We start from the raw sequence: 20,667 nt of genomic DNA, 5'->3' as shown, positions 1-20,667 counted from the left end.
GTTAGGGCAACATAGCTACTGTGTCCAGAAGTGTAAAAAAATTCATGTCTCTGAAAACTGTTGCTGTGAAAAATTCAACCTTCTCAGTGCTGTAACGAGGCTGCTCTAACACTTAGAGCAGCTGCACTTAGGCCAATGGAAGAATGCTTCTGTTAACCTACAGTACCACTGCCTTGTGAGGTGGAAGTTCCTCCAGTGTTAGTAAAACCCCTTCCATTGCCATAAGGAGAATCTAAACTGCAGCTCAACAACACTATGGCTGTGGCACTGTAGTGCAAACATGGCCTTAGTGGGTGTGTCTACACTAGCTGGCTACTTCAAAGTAGCTGGCACAATGTCGAAATAGCACGCGTTGCGTCTACACGCGCCGTGTGCTTTTTCGATATTGAAATCAACGTTAGGCAGCAAGACATCGAAATCGTTATTCCCATCTGCAGATGGGAATAGCGCCCTACTTCGACGTTCAACATCAAAGTAGGGCATGTGTAGATGATCTGTGTCCCGCTACTTCGAAATAGCAGGGTCCTTCATGGCGACCATCAGCTGAGGGGTTGAGAGACGCTCTGTCCAGCCCCTGCAGGGCTCTATGGTCACTGAGTGCAGCAGCCCTTAGCCCAGGGCTTCTGGCTGCTGCTGCTGCAGCTGGGGGTCCATGCTGCATGTACAGGGTCTGCAACCAGTTGTTGGCTCTGTGAATCTCATGCTGTGCAGGCCGTGTGTGTCTGGGAGGGGCCCTTTAAGGGAGCGGCTTGGGGCTATGCTGGCCCCTTATTTTGACAGGGAGCGCTTGTGTGTGTGGACGCTCCACATTTCCTTCTGGGGTGGCTCCTTTTGACGTTCTCCATCGCTACTTCGACATTGAACGTCGATGGCACCAGCCCTGGAGGATGTGTAGATGATACACGTTGAAGTAGCCTATTTTGATGTTCTTACTACTTCAATGTTCTTGGCTACTTCAATGTAGTGTGCTAGTGTAGACGTAGCCAGTGTGTGGATCACAACTACAGTAAGTTGTGAAAGAGGCCTAGATCATATCTTTTGTTTTAACTAAAGGTCGAATCTTCAGCTGAGAAAAGACCAAGAGGACGTCCCCGGAAGTGGGTAAGTACTGTGACATCGGAATCCTCCTTTGTTCCCTCTCTTTGTGTTCCTTCTCTCAAAACTCAGAGGATCGCCCAGATTTATGATCTGCTCCTCTTCTCAAGATCCTTTGGTGTGCTGATGCTCTTTCAGCCTCGGAGGCTTAGACGCAACCTGAGCACTGATCTGGCCCAACAAGGGAGCAAGAATCTTCCTCCTATTCTACCCCCTTAAGTCAGGAAGCATCTCTTGTTGAGGCATTTGCCACCACTAAGAGCAGCCTATTTGCAACCGCTCTTCGGGTAGCTGAATGCTGCTATCAGATTCCCCCCCATCACTCTTCTGTTCCGCAGAGTAAATTAACCCAGTTCCATCAGCCTCTGCTTGTAAGTCATGAGCCCCAGGCCCCTAAGCACTTTTGTCCCCCTTGTCTGGACCCTCTCCAATTTGCCTACAATCTTTCTGCAGTGGACACAACACTCCACGTGTGACGTCACCTCAACAAGGAGCAATGGTCTCGGGTTGCAATGGGGGAGGTCTAGGTGGATATTAAGAAAATCTATTTCGCCAGGAGGGTAGTGAAGCACTGGAATGGATTGCTGAGGGGAGTGTGGAATCTCTGTTCTTAAGAGGTTTTTAAGGCCAGGCTTGACAAAGCCCTGCAAACTTCAACCTCTAAGAAGAGGTTTAGGAGGCAAAAGGGGACTCCGTCTCTTGTCTCAGTCAAGGTGGCTAGACAAATGGGTTCTATGCCAGTGAGTTGTGTTACTAACAGGCTACAGAAGGCATATGTGAGCGAAGAAGTTGCCAGTCTTCCATGACAGAGACAGTGGTGGTTTGTTTATACTCCTGCTAATTTTACCCATTGCTCTGTCATAATCTGAGTATGTTCATCTCTACAAATTGAACTTCTCCAGTTCAGCACTCTTTCGTCCTGCAACATCTGTAAGCAGGTAGGAATTTACTTAGCTGGACAACCACTTATCATGGGTGTGGCCATGTTTCCTGTGGTCCCATAAAGTTTGTTCACAGCCACCAGTCCTGGCTCTCAGTGCTCTTTGCTGTTATTTAGCTGTACTTTATCCCTAAATGTCGTCTCAGAGCCCAGTAAGCAGTGGAAGTGTTGATAATGCTGCAAGACAATATGGACCTCCCCTAATCCGACAAATGCTCTTGTTAGGCACCAGTCAGGTCCTGAGGGTGCTGGACTAGAGAGGTTCAACCTGCAGTTATTGCCACAAGATCCGTCTTTTCTCCCAGGCCAATAAGGAGGTGGATGAGGCTGGATAGGTGAGGGGACCTCTGGTGGGATGAGTGCCTGGGATGTTGTCACCATGGGAGTGATGCATCCGCTTAGCTGAACAGTGAGTATAGCAGAGGTGGGAAAGCCTCGCTTGGTGTGCTATTACTATAGAGCTGCAAAAATCTAAACAAGCACATATGCAGAAAGTTGAGGCTCCCTATGCAGCATAATGAGGGAGCTGCTCTGCTAGATGCAGAACACTGACCAGCTGTGAAACACCTGCCGGCACAATCTGCCCTGTGGTTAAACTGACATTAACGCGTAGGAAAAAGACTGGCTCAGCCATGCCTCATAGCCCTGCCTGACACATGACCCATATACCTGCAGATGGATATCTGCCTGGGGGGTTCTAAAGAGGCAGTGAGGCAAGGAGTAGTAGGAAGAATTGAGCGAGAGGGACAAAGATTCACACTTGAGCTTGGCTGAAAAGGCTGATCCAGCAGGGGAAATATAGTCCAGTTGTTAGGGCACGAGTTTGTGTCCTGTGTGACTTTTTTCTGTGCCTCAGTTTCCCCAACTGTCCCATCAAGTTAACAGCCTTGCCCTGTGTAGTGGGGCAGAATTGTACTACTATTGTGAACTGCTGCCTGCCCTGGACTGAGGGCTGGGCTGGTACTGTATTGCAACTGTGAGCTGTTGCCCCGCCCCAAACTGAGGGCTGGGGCCTGTGCTCAAACCCTTGTGTTGCTGCTCCGCCCTGGACTGAGGGCTGGACCGGGATTTTGTTGCACTGGTGAACTGCTGCCCCGCCCTGAACTGAGGGCTGGGCCAGTACTGTATTGCTATTGAGAACTGCTGCCCCGCCCTAGACTGAGGGCTGGGCCTGTACTGTATTGTAACGGGAACTGCTGACCGCCCCGAACTGAGTGTGGGGCTGGTGTTCTAACCCCTTTTTGGGTGCCGCCCGCCCTAGGCCAAGGGCTGGGCGTCTCGGGACGCTTACACCCTGCTTCCCAGAGTATTATGAGGATAAATGTTTTAAATACGGTGAGACGCTAAGATGCTATGTTAATAAGGACTATATAACTAACTACCTCAGACAGACAGAAAAGACATTCAAAGGCACTGAGGGAATTAATGAGTGTTCTTGAACTCAGAAGGAAATGAAATAAGAATTGCCTCTCTGTGACATAGCCTTGCACTGTCCTTTGACAGCTAAAACTTCCTGTTACAGTTTTGGGCATCACATCACAGATTAGCAGCATTAAAAAGCAGAGCTGGTTGGGAACTTTCCATGAATGCTTTTTATTGAAAATTGCAGTTTCTACAAAACTGAAATGTTTCCCACAGGGAATTTTTTGTTTCCCTCCAGATACAAAATAGATAATTTTGGGTTGAGTTGACCCAAATCAGAACATTTTCAGCTCAAATTGAATTTAAAAGGTTTGTATCAGCTCAGTTTGGTGTTAACTTGTGTCCACCTGAGCTGATGCAGTGCCTCCAGGGAGATGGAAGTTCAAGTGTTATCTTCTATGAGTCAGACTCCCTGACTGGACTCCATTTTTCACTGGAATCTGTGAATACGGATGGTGAAATGTGACCAGTGGCTTGTGTCCCATTGTGATGCAATCCTTTATCCTACCTTGCTGCTTTTACATCACGTTGTCAGTGTGTGTTGATAATTTCAGGACCCCCACCAAACTGATCTGAGGATCAAACTTTCTATGTATCCATCACACTGATGCACAGAAGATCCTCTTTATTTTCCATCGGCAAAGGGTTCAGTGGACTGGAAATGTGACGAGACCCAAGTTAAACTGCTGCCTGCTCGTTCACAAACTGCAACTGATTTGTATTTCTGATATTCCACATTCAGGCTATGGGATTTCCTAGTTAATCTGACAGGTCACTGACTTGTGCACTTGCCTCCGATGCAAGAGTGTTCTCCACTAAGCCGGTAAAAAGTCCTGTGGCACCTTACAGATTAACAGATATTTGGGAGCATAAGCTTTCTTGGGCAAAGACCCGCTTCGTCAGACAAAGCGGGTCTTTGCCCAAGAAAGCTTATGCCCCAAAATATGTGCTAGTCTGTAATGTGCCACAGGACTTCTTGTTGTTTTTGAAGATACAGACTAACTCGGCTACCTTTCTTATCCTTGTCCCCACTAAGCCGACATCGTGCAGGCTGCAGGGCTGCCACCTTCACAAGTATAAAAACAGAATGCCTTCAACAACTGTGCCATACTCTCGCACACCCCATACATAACAGGCACTCATCGGGATACCACACACAGTATTCATGTGTCCTGGCACACATACGGTCAACACAGGCACAGGCTAAGAAGATGGGTGAGTCCTCGCTCCTGCCCAGTCAATCATTTAAAAGCCACTAATCAAAGATTTTTTTTGTGCTGATCGAATTGTTTGGACGGGTTGCTCTGCATTTTATCTGACATGATTTCTTTTTGTTGTGGTTGTTTTCTTTACAGCCTCAGCTACTGATCCAGAAGAAGGAAATCCAGGAAGAATATCTCCAAGAGGGAAGTGACCTGAATTCTAATTCACCGTCTGCTGCAGGAGGTTTGAGATTAGATAAACAGATTTACACAATGTTAAAATATACAGCCATTTTTACAGTCAGCCATGCTTCCATCCCACCATCTGTAGCCCCATGTGCTAGGACTCTGCTGGAGCTAAGCAGTGGTGGGATGTGTCAGTGCTTGAATGCAAGACCTCCAAAGAACACTGCATCATGTAGGGTTAGCAAGCCAGGATGTAACCCTTCCCTCTGTCTCAGTAATGAATATTCCAGCATGGTGTTACAGACAGAGAGGAAGCACCCTACTTCTGGCTTTCCAGCAAGTAGTTAGACTGAAGTCCAGACCACTTAGGACGTACTTAAGAACATAAGAACATAAGAATGGCCATACTGGGTCAGACCAAAGGTTCATCCAGCCCTGTATCCCATCTGCCAACAGTGGCCAATGCCAGGTGCCCCAGAGAAGGAGAACAGAAGACAATGATCAAGTGATTTATCTCCTGCCATCCATCTCCTGCCCTTGTACTGAAGGCTAGGGCACCATACTTTACCCCTGGCTAATAGCCATTTATGGACCTAACCTGCAAAAATTTAGCGAGCTCTTTTTTAAACCCTAATAGAGTCCTGGCCTTCACAGCCTCCTCGGGCAAGGAGTTCCACAGGTTGACTGTGCGCTGTGTGAAGAAAAATTTCCTTTTATTAGTTTTGAACCTACTACCCATCAATTTCATTTGGTGTCCCCTAGTTCTTGTATTATGGGAAAAGGTAAATAATTTTTCTATGTTCACTTTCTCCACACCATTCATGATTTTATATACCTCTATCATATCACCCCTCAATCGCCTCTTTTCCAGACTGAAAAGTCCCAGTCTCTCTAGCCTCTCCCCATATGGGACCCGTTCCAAACCCCTAATCATCTTAGTCGCCCTTTTCTGAACCTTTTCTAATGCCAATATATCTTTTTTGAGGTGAGGAGACCACATCTGCACACAGCACTCAAGATGTGGGTGTACCATAGTTTTATATAGGGGAAGTATGATATCTTTTGTCTTATTATCTATCCCTTTTTTAATTATTCCTAACATCCTATTTGCTTTACTAACTGCCGCTGCACACTGCGTGGATGTCTTCAGAGAACTATCCACTATAACTCCAAGATCCCTTTCCTGATCTGTCGTAGCTAAATTTGACCCCATCATGTTGTACGTGTAATTTGGGTTATTTTTTCCAGTGTGCATTACCTTACACTTACCCACATTAAATTTCATTTGCCATTTTGCTGCCCAATCACTCAGTTTGCTGAGATCTTTTTGTAGTTCTTCACAATCCCTTTTGGTTTTGACTGTCCTGAACAACTTGGTGTCATCTGCAAACTTGGCCACCTCACTGCTTACCTCATTTTCTAGATCATTGATGAACAAGTTGAACAGGATCGGTCCCAGGACTGATCCCTGGGGAACACCATTAGTTACCCCCCTCCATTGTGAAAATTTACCATTTATTCCAACCCTTTGTTTTCTGTCTTTTAACCAATTCCTGATCCATGAAAGGATCTTTCCTCCTGTCCCATGACCGCCTAATTTACATAAAAGCCTTTGGTGTGGGACCATGTCAAAGGCTTTCTGGAAATCTAGGTATATTATGTCCACTGGGTGCCCCTTGTCCGCATGTTTATTAACCCCTTCAAAGAATTCTAATAGATTAGTTAGACACGACTTCCCTCTGCAGCAACCATGCTGACTTTTGCCCAACAATTCGTGCTCTTCTACGTGCCTTGCAGTTTTATTCTTTACTATTGTTTCTACTAATTTGCCTGGTACTGATGTTAGACTTATCGGTCTATAATTGCCAGGGTCTCCTCTGGAGCCTTTTTTAAATATTGGCGTTATATTGGCCGTCTTCCAGTCATTGGGTACCGAAGCGGATTTAAAGGATAGGTTACAAACCACTGTTAATAACTCCGCAATTTCACATTTGAGTTCTTTCAGAACCCTTGGGTGAATACCGTCTGGTCCTGGAGACTGGTTACTATTCAGCTTATCAATTAACTCCAAAACCTCCTCTAATGTCACTTCAATCTGGGAGAGTTCCTCAGATTTGTCACCTAAAAAGGCTGGCTCAGATTTAGGAACCTCTGTAACATCCTCAGCCGTGAAGACTGAAGCAAAGAAATCATTTAATCGCTCCGCAATGGCACTGTCTTCCTTGATTGCTCCTTTTATATCTTTATCGTCCAAGGGCCCCACTGCTTTTTTAGCAGGCTTCCTGCTTCTAATGTATTTAAAAACATTTTACTATCATTTTTTGAAATTTTGGCTAGCTGTTCCTCAAAATCTTTTTTGGCGTGTCTTACTACGTTATGACACTTAATTTGGGAGTGTTTATGTTCCTTCCTATTTTCCTCACTAGGATTTGACTTCCACTTTTTAAAAGTCGCCCTTTTCTCTCTCACTGCCTTTTTAACATGGCTGTTAAGCCATGGTGGTTCTTTGTTAGGTCTCTTACTGTGTTTTTTTATTTGGGGTATACATTTAAGTTGGGCCTCTAGTATGGTGTCTCTAAACAGTTTCCATGTTTAGTTTAGAGTAACTAAACTAAAAAGGGATTTTAGTTTAGTTACTCTACCTTTTAGTTTCTGTTTAACTAGCTTCCTCATTTTAGTGTAATTCCCCTTTTTGAAATTAAATGCCAGAGTGTTTGACCGTTGCGGTGTTCTTCCCAACACAGGAATATTAAAAGTTACTATATTGTGGTCACTATTTCCAAGCGGTCCAGTAACAGTTACCTCTTGGACCAGATCCTGCGTTCCAGTCAGGACTAGATCGAGAATTGACTCTCCCCTTGTGGGTTCCTGTACTAGCTGCTCCAAGAAGCAGTCATTTAAGGCATCAAGAAATTTAATCTCTGAATCCCGTCCTGAGGTGACATGTACCCAATCAATATGGGGATAATTGAAATCTCCTATTATTACTGTGTTTTTTATTGTGATAGCCTCTTTAATCTCCCTTAACATTTCAGCATCACTATCACTGTCCTGGTTAGGTGGTCGGTAATATATTCCTAATGCCATATTCATATTAGAGGAATGAATTGTTATCCATAATGATTCTATGGAGCATTTTGATTCCTTTAGGATTTTTGTTTCATTTGATTCTATATTATCCTTCACATATAGTACCACTCCGCCACCCGCACGACCTGTTCTGTCTTTCCGATATAATTTATATCCCGGTATGATAGTGTCCCACTGATTGTCCTCATTCCACCATGTTTCTGTGATGCCTATTATGTCAACTTCCTCCTTTGATATGAGGTACTCCAGTTCACCCATCTTATTAGACAGACTCCTAGCATTTGTGTAAAAGCACTTTAAAAAACTACCACTATTTATATGTCCGCCTTTCACAGACGCCTTGGATTTTTTTATATGCAATTGTTTCACATCTGATCTTGCCCATATATTATTTCCCACGTTCCCTATCTGACTAACGTCTAGGGCATCCCTATCTATGGAGCCTCGTGTAAGAGAAGTCTCCGTCCGATCCACGTGCTCCCCCGCACCAATCGGCTTTCCCCCACCTCTTAGTTTAAAAACTGCTCTACGACCTTTTTAATGTTTAATGCCATACTTATGATCAACCAGAACAATAAAAAGTCCTGTGGCACCTTACAGACTGACAGATATTTTGGAGCATAATCTGTTAGTCTATAAGGTGCCACAGGACTTCTTGTTGTTCTCGAAGATACAGACTAACACGGCTACCTCTGTGATACTTACGATCAACCAGAAATTATGAGCTTGTTACACAAGTCTCTGGATGAAATTCTCTGGCCCTTCCCACAGGAGGTCAAACTACAGGAGGTCTGTAAAACCAACAAGTCCTGTGGCACCTTATAGACTAACAGATTTTTAGGAGTATAAGCTTTGGTGGGCAAAGACCCACTTCGTCAGATGCACAAGGTCTGTAGTAGCCTTAAAAATACGAAACAAGGCCAGTGTTTCCTGTATGCTGGGCAAGTGGGCTGTCACCCAGGGGAGAGCCAGGTGCCGCCCAGCTGATCAGCAGAGTACCTGCAGCCAACAGCCTGTGTTTCTGTTGAGGGTGCACATCCACACATGCTTTGGAGCACATAACAAAATTTATTCCGCCCATGGATGGGAAACATCAGAGGGAACCCTGGTGAAGGCTCTGCTGTTTTTTCAGGAGAATGTGGAAGGTGTTACTCTTGTAGATAAATTCCACTCCGGCTAATTCCATGCTGCCTCCAGTACCGTATTCCTCTCCTCTTCCTGATAGGTTAGTACTATGTACTGTTAAGCGATGGCTGGGATTTCACCAGAGATGCTAATGTTTCAGTGGTTGAAGAAATAGCAGCTGGGGGATGGGGGACACCAACAGCCTTGCTGGGCCCCTGGGCAAGGTGAGGGGAGTGGCTCTGCAATGTTGGGAGGGGCTTGGCCTTGGCCAGAAGGAGCAGGGCGAGGGGCAGACAGCCCTCTGCGCTGCCTGGAGTGCACCACGCCATGCTCCACCCCTCCCCAAGCAACCCTGAGAGCTGCCTGGAGCGCACTGCACTGGGCTCCAACGGCAATTTAAAGGGCCCGTGGCTCTGGCTTCTGTCACTGCTGTGGTAGCAGTGGTGGTGGTGGCTGGGTGCCCTGGACCCTCTCAGATTGTCAGGCTCCAGGACTGTTGGCCCCTTTGCTCCCTTCCCCCCATCAGCGGGTCTGACGTCGGCACAGAGTGTGTATATTTGATTGTACGGTGCTTTGAGATTTTCCGGAGTGAAAGTTGCTGGGTAGAAGTTCTACCTCACTGACTGTTGCAGGAAGCTAGTCCTTTAACGTTTTTCCTGGAGCACCTCGGGGAAGGGAACTAACAAGAGGCAAGCCGATGTCCTTAACACTGACATGTGGTCAGCACAGCTGCACCCTCATCCCTGCCGTTGGTGGCGTTTAAGCTGGCGTGCAAAGCAAGCTAACTGACGCTGGGAGCCAAACCCAGGCTCGGTTTCTTAGAAGGTTCCTGGAGATGCCACTTGATGAATGCCCAGTTTGTTAACCTCCGTCGTTTGATTCGGTTTCCTCTTTGACTCCTGCTCCCATATCACTTCCTGCCACCTAGTTGCAGGATGACATCAGTTCAGCCACAGGCTTATAAGTGATGACCTCACTTCCTGCCCAATTCTCTGCCTGCTTTCTGCTTTTCACAGTGCTCTCAGAATCACCCCAAACCACAGCCTAGGTGGGTACCTTCCTCTTCCTATGCTCTCTTACACAGAGAGAAAGGCACAGATGCATTAGGATAAGCAGAAGCTGTGGTGAATGTGAGAGTCACTGTCGTCCGTGGTGCTGTAGCAGCCAGCTAGTTATGTCTGTACTTTACGCTATGGATGCTTTCTCCTGTGCCTTTCACTTTCTGGAGGTGCGGTGCTTTGTAGCAGCGGAGACAAGAAAGCTGTGGAGTGCTGGAGTGAAGTATGGAAGGTAGTACTCAGCATGCATAGTGTGAAATCTAATACTCCTCCTTTCTGGAGTAATTCAGAGCTGTATGAATTCAAACAATGGCCTGAAAATGCATCTCGGGTGCTTGTACTTGGAACTTTGAGGCTGGTGTTTGGAAAAGAATCACTGGCTCTGCGCTGCTGGAAACTTTTTAGATTAATTTCTGAGGAGGATGCTTCCAAATTGATAGTTTCTGAACATGAGCCAGTTCCAGGCACCTGCAACTAACTTAAAAACTGAGTGCTGTGCTGCTGCTAAGGTTTGCATGGTCTACCCAGAGTGTGACAGCTCTAGGGTAGCTGTGCATCAATGTTTCCTCTAATTTCTTTCATCCGTGTGTGGAATCAATTTTGTTATGTGCACCACAGCATGTGTGGATGTGCACCACCAGTAGAAACACAGGCTGCCAGATGTGGGTGCTCTGCCAATCAGCTAGGTGGCACCTGAATCTCTCCTGGGCAGCTGCCGAAGAACCCAGCTTGCAGGGAACACTGCTCTGTACCTTGTGATTTGCCACAGAAAAGATTACAGTCACCTGAATGTCTCTTGTCATTGCTGACCACCATCCAGGGCTTTTGCAAGATGACTGAGGTGATGGCCTAGGAACACGTCAGAAAGCTTGCACCCTGTAGGAGCTGCCTTATGCACAGATCTAACTGGTGCTGGTGGGCCCTTGTGTGCTGATCACTATATTCATCCACAAATTAAAAAAAACAAACCAACCTGGAAATATCCAAATATGTGTGATCTGGCCTGACTCCTTGCTGGGCTCCTTAATGAGAACTTGGAGGAAGGAGAGGGATGCGCAGGGAGGAGGGACTCAGAGAGGAGTGTCTCCTGCAAAAGTACAGCGAGGGAAGCATTGGCAAAGAGTTGGGAGAACACTCCCAGAAATAGCGATTTGTTTCCTGGGCTCTGAACCCCTCTTTCTGGGATGGTCCCTGGGCACTGACTCTGGGAGTTCCTCACGGATCTGGCTTTGCGTAGAGTTCCTTACTTTTCAGTTTCTCTCTTTCCTGTGAGGACACCAGCGGCAGAGCTACCACCAAAGTTTCTCTCATTGCGCAGGCTGGGTGATCTGCCTCCCCTTATGACAGAGTGACGTTGCCACTCCGTGATGAATGAGCCTGACATCACATACATCCCCGAAACCACAGAGGAAGCCTGGGCTTGTTTTGTTTCAATAATAAATTGTCCTTTCTAGTGAAACACAGGGGAGCAAGAGACATTCCCAACGCCTCACTGAGTGCTGCCAGGACCTAGCCAGAAGCTGGTGGGAAATTTGGGTTTTATTTCCTCTCTGCCCTTCTTCCACTTCTCAGTGCTTCCCTTCCACGTGGCTGGTGGTGTGACCATTCAACACACTGGCGAACTGCTGGACCACTTTTGCTGAATAGCTATCTCAGCTTGCCCTGAAGCAGGGAGCCAGTTGCTAATCAAGGGAGCTCTGTGATCATCTGGTCTGATCTCCTGTGTGATGCAAGCCAGAAAACTTCACCCAGGGACTCCTGCATCTGGCCCATAACCTCTGACCAATCTCAGCACACATTCAAGTAACCCCTGCAAAGGTCAGGTGGATTCTGGGCCAGATCTGATGACCACCGTCATCACGGAGCCCGTTGTCATTTGCTTCACTGAGCTGTGGATCGAGCCCTTTAGGACTTCCCCTCATCCCACCACCACATAATCCTTTCTTCACTTTTTGGCCTCCCTGTTTCCTTCCTCCCTTTCTCCTCAGCAGCGTCCAGCATCCTTCCTCCTGTGGGACTCGCTCTGCATGCTCCCCCTCCCTACTCCCTCTCAGTCCTTCCAATCTCTCCTGCTGTCCCTCCAGTGGAAGCCTGGCCCAGGCCATTAGAACCATCCCTGAGGATTGCTGTCCTGCTGCACCCAACTACTGTAGTTCAGGTCTTTGGAAATTTGGAAGGAGTCCCTCAAGGCTGCGAAATGCTCAGGGACCGCCCCCATCGCACATGGCGCTCGGAATTCTTTACCCCAGTGGGGAGAGGTGTGTGACTCCAGAGCTCTCACCCCCATCTCTCATGCTGTCTCCCTTTAGGCACGCCTGGAAAGGAGTCTCATAGGATGGGCAGGCCCACCAGCCTCAGGAGATCTCTGAGCACCTCCCCAGCTGCACCCCAGTAATGCCCTGCCTGCTGATGTCGTACTGAAGCCACCAGGATTAGGAACCAACCAACCTTAATTTCACACTTAAAACTAGTGCAAACTGTTGCAAGAACAGATCCCTGCTGCCTCCCACTGCTCATCTCACACCATAGTCTCAGGTTTGATATCCAGTAAGCTATATGGAAAAACGGATTCCCTCACCTGATGTGTATGAAGCCTTTGCAATCAATTAGGGTTCTATTAATCTGAAAAAGCCTCTTGCAACTTGTACCTTGTGCTGTCAGGAATGGCCACAGTCTCATAGGAAAGGGAAGCTGACTAAATACTTGCGGCTATAGTGCAGGTGACATAATCACACTGCCAGTGTTTGAGCTCTCCTCTTAACATCATCGGGGGAATGGGGCATAAGCATCTCTTTTCCACACAGCATCAAGAAAGTCCTTAGGGAACTGTTCTTGGATTAGGTTTGTGTTTGTTTCTTCGGGCAATGAAGAATCCTTACTCCCACCCTACCCAAATAGGAAAACCAATGAGACTTGCCTTATTGCCACAGGCCAGTGCTTCATCTAGTTAACTGTCCTTGCTGCAGCAATCTGGAGGCCTTGGAGGAAAGTTAAGGCTTGAAAACACTGGCCCACTAGGTGTGTGTGGGAGTCTTCCTGCCTTGTCGGCCGTCTTACTTCCTGAAGCAGCCCAGGCGTTATTTTGTGGGCCATATCCCCCTAACTGGTCCTCATGCAGGCTCAATTCTCAGGGAAGTCAATGAGAATATTGCTTGAGTGAGCACTCGGTAAACATAGAGTGAAGTACCCTGGACTTCTACCCTTTATTAACAGGCGCCTCTGCCAAGCAAAAAAAAAGGTTGTTTCTTTCCTGAGTCTCACAACTGGTGTTATCAACTCCAAAACCACCTTGTAAATTCAGACACCCACTGGTGTGTCCTCCTGTTTAAAAATGAGGTGTATGGCATCCTCTGGTGTTACAAGGGTGCATATGAAAGTACCTTAATACACTCCAGTTGCACCAATGCCTTAGGATGCAGTGACAGCAAATCGGATTGGGGTTTGGCAAGTGGCTGTCCGTCTCAGGCTTCTGTGCCAGGTTGTTGAAGCCCAGCGTGTCAGAATGCCTGCCTGCCTGCCTGCCTCAAAAAATAGGCAGAAAGATTTTAGTTTTATGGGACAAGATGTAAAACTGGACAGCTTTTACTCTCATTGAAATATTTAATAGGACCTAAACTGGCTCTATATGTAGGACAGCAATGGCAGAAACCTGTGAAATGGGTGAATTTATTGAGCTCTCATGTTAATCTCTTACAGAAGTTCTGTTCCTTCAGCAGGTAATTATTTCATACAGAAAAAATCCATCTAGTTAGGAAGAATTAGGCACTGGAGATGGGTGAAAGAACATGGAGCCTTTTACCTCTGGCGCCTCAGATCAAGTCCAGTCCAACATAATAGCAGTCAAAGTTTGTAGATGCCTAACTTCCATCTATTTTAATGGACATTTGGCACCTAAATATCTTTGGAACTGGCCCTAAAACCCTCACTCTATGCATATAGACTTCTTGCTCTCATTTGTTGTTGTTTCTGTCTACTGACTGCTTTATGGTTGTCTGTTTGAAATCACTTGGATGGACTCAGCTGTGTTCCTATTGGAATAGCATCTCACAATCGCCATTTCTGCTTTTCTGACAGTCTTACAAGAGCAGGCAAGGCTGAAGTGGTGTCAGTGCAGTGGTCACCCTCTAGTCAAGAGTGAGGCCTGTGGGTCAGGGCTGGCAAAGAAGGCACTGCTCCTTATGCTATCCCTGGTCTGTGGATACACAGAGGCATTCACGTCCCAACTTCTGCCAATCTGATGTCTTTCTTCAACAATAGACCTGCTGCCAAATACACACAGAGGCTACGTCTACACGAGCCAAAAACTTCGAAATGGCCATGCAAATGGCCATTTCGAAGTTTACTAATGAAGCGCTGAAATACATAGTCAGCGTGTCATGAGCATGAGGGCGGCCCCGGCACTTCGAAATTGATGCGGCTCACCACTGCACAGCTCGTCCAGACAGGGCTCCTTTTCGAAAGGACCCCGGCTACTTCCAAGTCCCCTTATTCCCATCTGCTCATAGGAATAAGGGGACTTCGAAGTAGTTGGGGTCCTTTCGAAAAGGAGCCGCGCAGTGGTGAGCCGCATCAATTTCAAAGTGCCGCGGCTGCCGGCATACTAATGAGGTGCTGAATATGTATTTCAGAGCTTCATTAGTAAACTTTGAAATGGCCATTTGCATGTCCATTTCGAAGTTTTTGGCTAGTGTAGACATGGCCAGAGAGAATTTTAACCTTGCAAAGTGGCCATGAAAATTTATCAGCACAAGCACAGAAACTTCCCCCGACTGTGATGCTGATGCAGACTGAGGAGGAAGGAATATTTTGCTTGCCCATGAAGTTCTTGTAGGTATCGTTGCTGAAATAGTCCCTCTTTCAGAGACAGACAAAATAACACTTGCAATTTTCACCATCTCCTCCACAAGTGCAACGAGAAGGCCTTGGAAGGGGAAAGCTGAGCATTTCCTGCTGTATTTTCCTTAGTTTCTTTTAGATCCCTCCACTGTTTACCACTTTAACTGTTCCCAAATCTGACTGCAGTGGCATAATGGGTGAGATTCATATTCAGTGGTACATTCCATTCGAGGAGCCATTTGCTGTTCTTCTAAGTTCATGGACTGGAGCTGGGCTTCATTTCAGGTGGATACAGTCATCCCCTGATGGTTCGTCTCACATGTCAAAAGCCATGCTGGATGGACACAGAAATCCATTTCAGATTCTTGACTCAGAGTGAGTGAACAGATCATGGGAGTCCTCTCTCTGCCAGACTCCAAGTGCTGTTTTAGCTAATATTTCTCATCCATGAGCGTAACAGGCAAAATGCCAGACGGAGACTTTCCACCTAAAATGGATTTGGGGTAAGCACTTGTTCAATATGTGGTCAGCTTAATTACCACGTTCAGGCATTTCTCAGTCGGCATGCATGCCAACAGACAGGGAACGAAGACAGGACACAAATGACTGAGAAATCAGGTTAGTTTTAGGTGGGAAGGACAGCCCTCCCTTAGGTCCCTGAGTGCTCCCGCCTTGTAAAACGGGTCAATCATTGCTACCTCTTGCTGCCTCACTCAGCAACCACAACAGGAAAAAGTCACCATAAATATATGGTGGGAGCACCTAGCAGAATTTCATATTGCCGGGAGATGATTTGTATTGTGTCTGCTTCTTTTAAGAATCTGGTGCTGTGAAAGACTCTACTTAATACATTTTGTTTAATCTTTGTGTAGAGACTGAGGGAGAAAACCTGGCCCAGCTGCATTTAATGGCAATGTTGCTTTCAGTGGGTCAGGATTTCACTCTATAGCCTTATTAATTTTTAGAAAAAATAGATTGCTTTTTATTCTCAACCTATGTGTCTTTTCAGTCTGAGCAAAACAATAGGCCTGAACCAAAACCCTGCATCTAAATATATGAATCTGTAATCTTTGGGATACAGTCAGATCAAGTCTAACAAGCCTTGCAGTCGAATCTAAATAACCAGCTAGAAAGATGGGTTCATTTTGCAGAATTTCATTAACCAAATTATGGAGACTAAAAATTGCAGAGGTGGATCCTGACCCCATTTTATCTGTGTGCTAAAGTTTGGCGGGATCACATAAATGGTTCTGGTTTTGGTCCATGGATAAAGATAATGTTAATTTGGAATTAGTTATTATTTTTGTTAATAAAGATGTAATTCATACAGTACCCATGGATTCCATTTTCTTGCTCTTCATGTGATACACCCAGTGAGAATGCATGGTGTTTTCAAACTATAGGACATATGAGCTTTTCTCTCCTCTCTTTAAACAAAGATTATGAAATTATAATTGCTCTGTGTGGCACAAGCCCTTGGGGCTACACAAAATGATGCATAATCAACTTCAGCATTGGAACAAACGGGTAAGTAACATATTCAGACTTGAGTTCCTAAAGTTAGATGCCTAAATCCCTATTTGCCAGCATCTAGTGACGAAAAGACAGTAAATTTAAATGTGCACAAACTGGAATAAATTTGAATTGATTTAATCAGAGTAACAATTCTGCTTTCTCCTGAACACGCCCAGGCTTCTTATAATTTATTGCATAACACACAGCCCACAATGAAATTAATTCCAAAGTCCTTTGCGCAGCTAATTCTGCTCCCTCTGACACACAAGTTCACCAGTTAATTCCACAGCCTGCAAATCAGGCTCTCATCCCCACATATCTCCCCAACCAAGCATGTGTCTGCAGTCAGTCCTACCTTTCCATCTATTCTGCCCCTTTATACTATTCATCCTAATCCATCCTATTCTCCAGGACACCTCCATTACTGGGTCTGTGATTGAGCTAGTGGCAACTGAAGCAATGGGAGAGGAGGGTTGCTTCTTCCCGTTCTGCCAGGAGAGTGATGGAAGGAACCCACTGCTGCCTCACAGCTGGCTGTTTGTGCCCAAGGCTGCAGGGTTTGAGGAAAGCTCCAGCCCTTTGCTGGCAGGAGCAATGCACATTTCTTGTGGAATGGACAAGCTGGTCCCTCAGCATGGGCAGCAGCTCTGACTGGCTGTGTTCCCCAAGAGGCAGAGAAATCAGGCGGGGAGCCAATCATGTGGGGATTTTCCCCTCAGAGTTTTCCCTGCACACTCAGAAGCCCAGGGAGCTGCAAGTCAGGATATATGCTGAAGGTTCCCATAAAAAGTGCAGCATCGGTGTTGACATGTGGGAGAACCTTGCCTGAGACCGTTTCCAGTGGAGGACAGTAATCCGTGAGGGGGTGGCACAATTTGAGAGGTCCCACTGCAGTGCAGATGAGGAGAGGCAGAGAAGAAGAAAAGAGCATCAAAAACTGCCCAACCCCCTCCAACAGTGACTAACAACTGCCCCTTCTGCGATAAGCCCTGCGGCTCCAGAACTGGGCTGATCAGCCATCAATGGACTCACTGATAGGAGGGTGACATAAAGACATTCTACCCGTTATTGAGTGACCACTGAGAGAGAGAGGCTAGTGGGCATATGCAGTATACAGAAACCCACTGTTTCTCTCCCCTGAAAGGGTGCAGCGGGCAGTTACACACTCTGGCCCCAGCAGCGGGCCGCTTTGAGCAGCGTGTGGGTCCACAGCAGCCAGCGAGCTAATATGAAGGACCCATTGAGCCATTGGCCTGGAGTCACCTACAGTAGCCCCTCCTGGACAGAGCCTACACCTGGCACTCCACCCCGCTCCCACACCTCAATCTCCTGCCCCATGTAACAACATGCACCCAAGCCCTCTGTACTGAATAAATAAAAAAGTTTTATCAGTACAACAGAATGTTTATTTTGCTTATCACCTTGTTCTAGTGTTCACCGTTGGAAAAACACTTTGCAGGTACAAGTGTTATTTGGTTTGTATATTATTGTTCACGTTACATTTACAGCAAGCTAAAACCATCGGATTCCATAGTAAATAAATGCAAAAAAATTTATGAAAGTTAAATCATTAAAATAAACCGCAGCGAAACAATACATTCTATGACTATACAAACAAATATAATAGTTTAATTTGAAGCTAACAGATAAAGGATTCAGATTTCACATTTCTTTTTAATACCTAATTCAGCTTCGCGGTTTGTTCATGTGTTTTGTTCTATTGCTATGACGCCTCCTTTGCTGTTTTTATAACTACTTTTGGTGGCTCAGACTTATACCATGGCCCAGTTTCATTTGTCTAATGGGCTAGGAGGGACACTAGCCTTTAAGGTTTGATATGAATGGTGTCTTATTTTTTCAAATGAGACTGAATGCCGTCTCCTCCTGCATTTGAATGGGGGGTAAAACTAAGACAAGACTGGCAACAGCAGACAGTAACGGGAATTTGAGAAGGCCATATTTACAAAACAGAAGTCTTCCCTGCTGCTGAAACAATGAAGGGCCATGGATACGTCTAGCATCTTTTAAAGCTTGTACTGCATTCTGCAGAAGCTCCAGTCTTAGGATCAAGTCCTGCTCACTTTTTGGGCAAACTGATTTTTTGATGATCAAGTATTCACACGCCTCACCTTTGAGTAGCCTCTTCTCTGGGGCTTAATAATCCCCATGGCTACTACAGTACAGGAGCTTAGAAAGCAGCTTTCCAAACTCCAAGCCCTGGGCTGAGGTCACAGGTATATTGTTGTCTTTTTCAGCCCCAGTGTAGGAATATTTCAAATCTTTGTATATTGACTCAAAACATTTAGGAATGGGTGTGAGAGTGAGTTGGCAGGCTTCTGAATGAGTGAGACCTGTCATGTCTGCCCTTAACCACCCTTCTGGCTCTTCTCCGAACCCACAAGTTACCAACATCCTTCTTGATTTGTGGGCACCAGAACGGGACACCGTATTCTGGCAGTGACAGCACAAGTGCCAAATCATCTCTGTACTCCCACTTGGGATTCCCCTTGTGATAGGGTGTCTTTCCCACCGTGCCCCTGCTAGGGTTGAACTAGGCCCAGTGGGTCCAATTAATTAATTAAGCAGTGAGCAGGAAAGAGGTTTAGGCTGGAAAGAGACACTAACAGACTCAGCTGGACAGGAGCAGGAGGGGCAGGTATAAAGCCCAGACCTGGGGACTGCTGGTAATTTGGCTGCAGTCACTTTCCGGGAGGTAAGTTTTGGGTTATAGAAGGTAAACCATTGTTAGAGGTTGTTTTAAGACATGTTTAATATATATTTTGTAGTTATAATCACTGTGTGTTCACATTCAAAATGGAGTTGTACCACCTGACTAAGATTCCATTTTGGGCTCAGGCTTCCAAAATTGTCAGTCACTGACAGCCAGGAACCAGAACTAACTGGTTTTTCCCGCCTTTTTTCCTCTGAGTGTTCCATTTACCTCAGAACTGTTCCCCCCTACCCCCAAGGGATCATAAGGTACAATAGATGCAACCCCAGTAGATGGTCTAGCGTATGCAGGTTGAACCTCACTTGTCCAGCACCCAATGCTAGATGAGAGAATTTACCAGACCACAGGAGGTCAATATTGTCTAGCACATTACCAACACTTCCACTGCTTCCTGGGCTCTTAGAAGACATTTAGGGGTAAATAACAGCCCAGAACACTGAAAGCCAGGACTGGTGGCTGGAAACAAAGTTTATGGGACCGCAGGAAACTTGGCCACACCCACAATAAGTGGTCGTCCAGCTGACTGAACTCGATGCCAGATTACGGATTTTGCCGGACAAGAGAGTTCTGGATTAGAGAAGTTCAACCTGTATCAGCAAGAGACTGCTCAAGTCTTCAGTGTCTAGTGCAATGCTTGGAACACACTGATTCAAAATGCATTGGGTAGATGTGCTCAGCTGTTGTTCCTGCAAAAGAAAAAAGACTAAATCATGCCAGAGTTCATGTAAATTCTTTAATTACACCCGAATGCTCAAACCTTGACTTATATTGAACCCTATTGCATCTACCAAACTATATGTCCGGTACCTTGTAAGGAGGAGCAATTACACTAAAAGATTGCTAGAGGAGAAGCCCAGCCAGTAGTGGTGGTATTCTTTTAGGTCTGTTATCTGGATTACATTGACACAAGGGCCTCCAGCCCAAGCCACAGCCCACTAAGGCTGTGCCTACACTTGTTTCGAAAGAGGCATTCAAATGGGGGAAATCGAAAATGCAAATGAGGTGCAGATTTATATGTCTGACACCTCATTTGCATATTCTTATTTCGAAATAGCTTCTTTCGAAAGAAGAAAACCAGTGTAGATGCTACGCTTTTGAAAGTAAACCCCATCTTTGAAAAAAATCCCTCTTCCCTTTTTTATGGGAAGAAGGATTCTTTCGAAGATGGGGTTTACTTTCGAAAGAGCAGAGTCTACATTGGTTGTCTTCTTTCGAAAGAAGCTATTTTGAAATAAGAATAGGCAAATGAGGTGCCAGATATGTAAATCTGCACCTCATTTGCATTTTCGATTTCCCTCCTTTGCATGCCTCTTTCGAAAGAAGAATGCAAGTGTAGACACAGCCTTAGAGAAGAGAACCATTTGAATCTAAGAGAGGAGCTATGTCCTCTCATGATATACTATAGGTCTCGGCCCTGAGACATGACAAGGTGCAGGTTTGGTTCTAGGTAGATGACGTGCATTGGTC

Source organism: Carettochelys insculpta, chromosome 11 (genome assembly GCF_033958435.1).
Source record: "Carettochelys insculpta isolate YL-2023 chromosome 11, ASM3395843v1, whole genome shotgun sequence".
Taxonomy (NCBI): domain Eukaryota; kingdom Metazoa; phylum Chordata; order Testudines; family Carettochelyidae; genus Carettochelys; species Carettochelys insculpta.
This window is presented reverse-complemented; position numbering follows the sequence as displayed.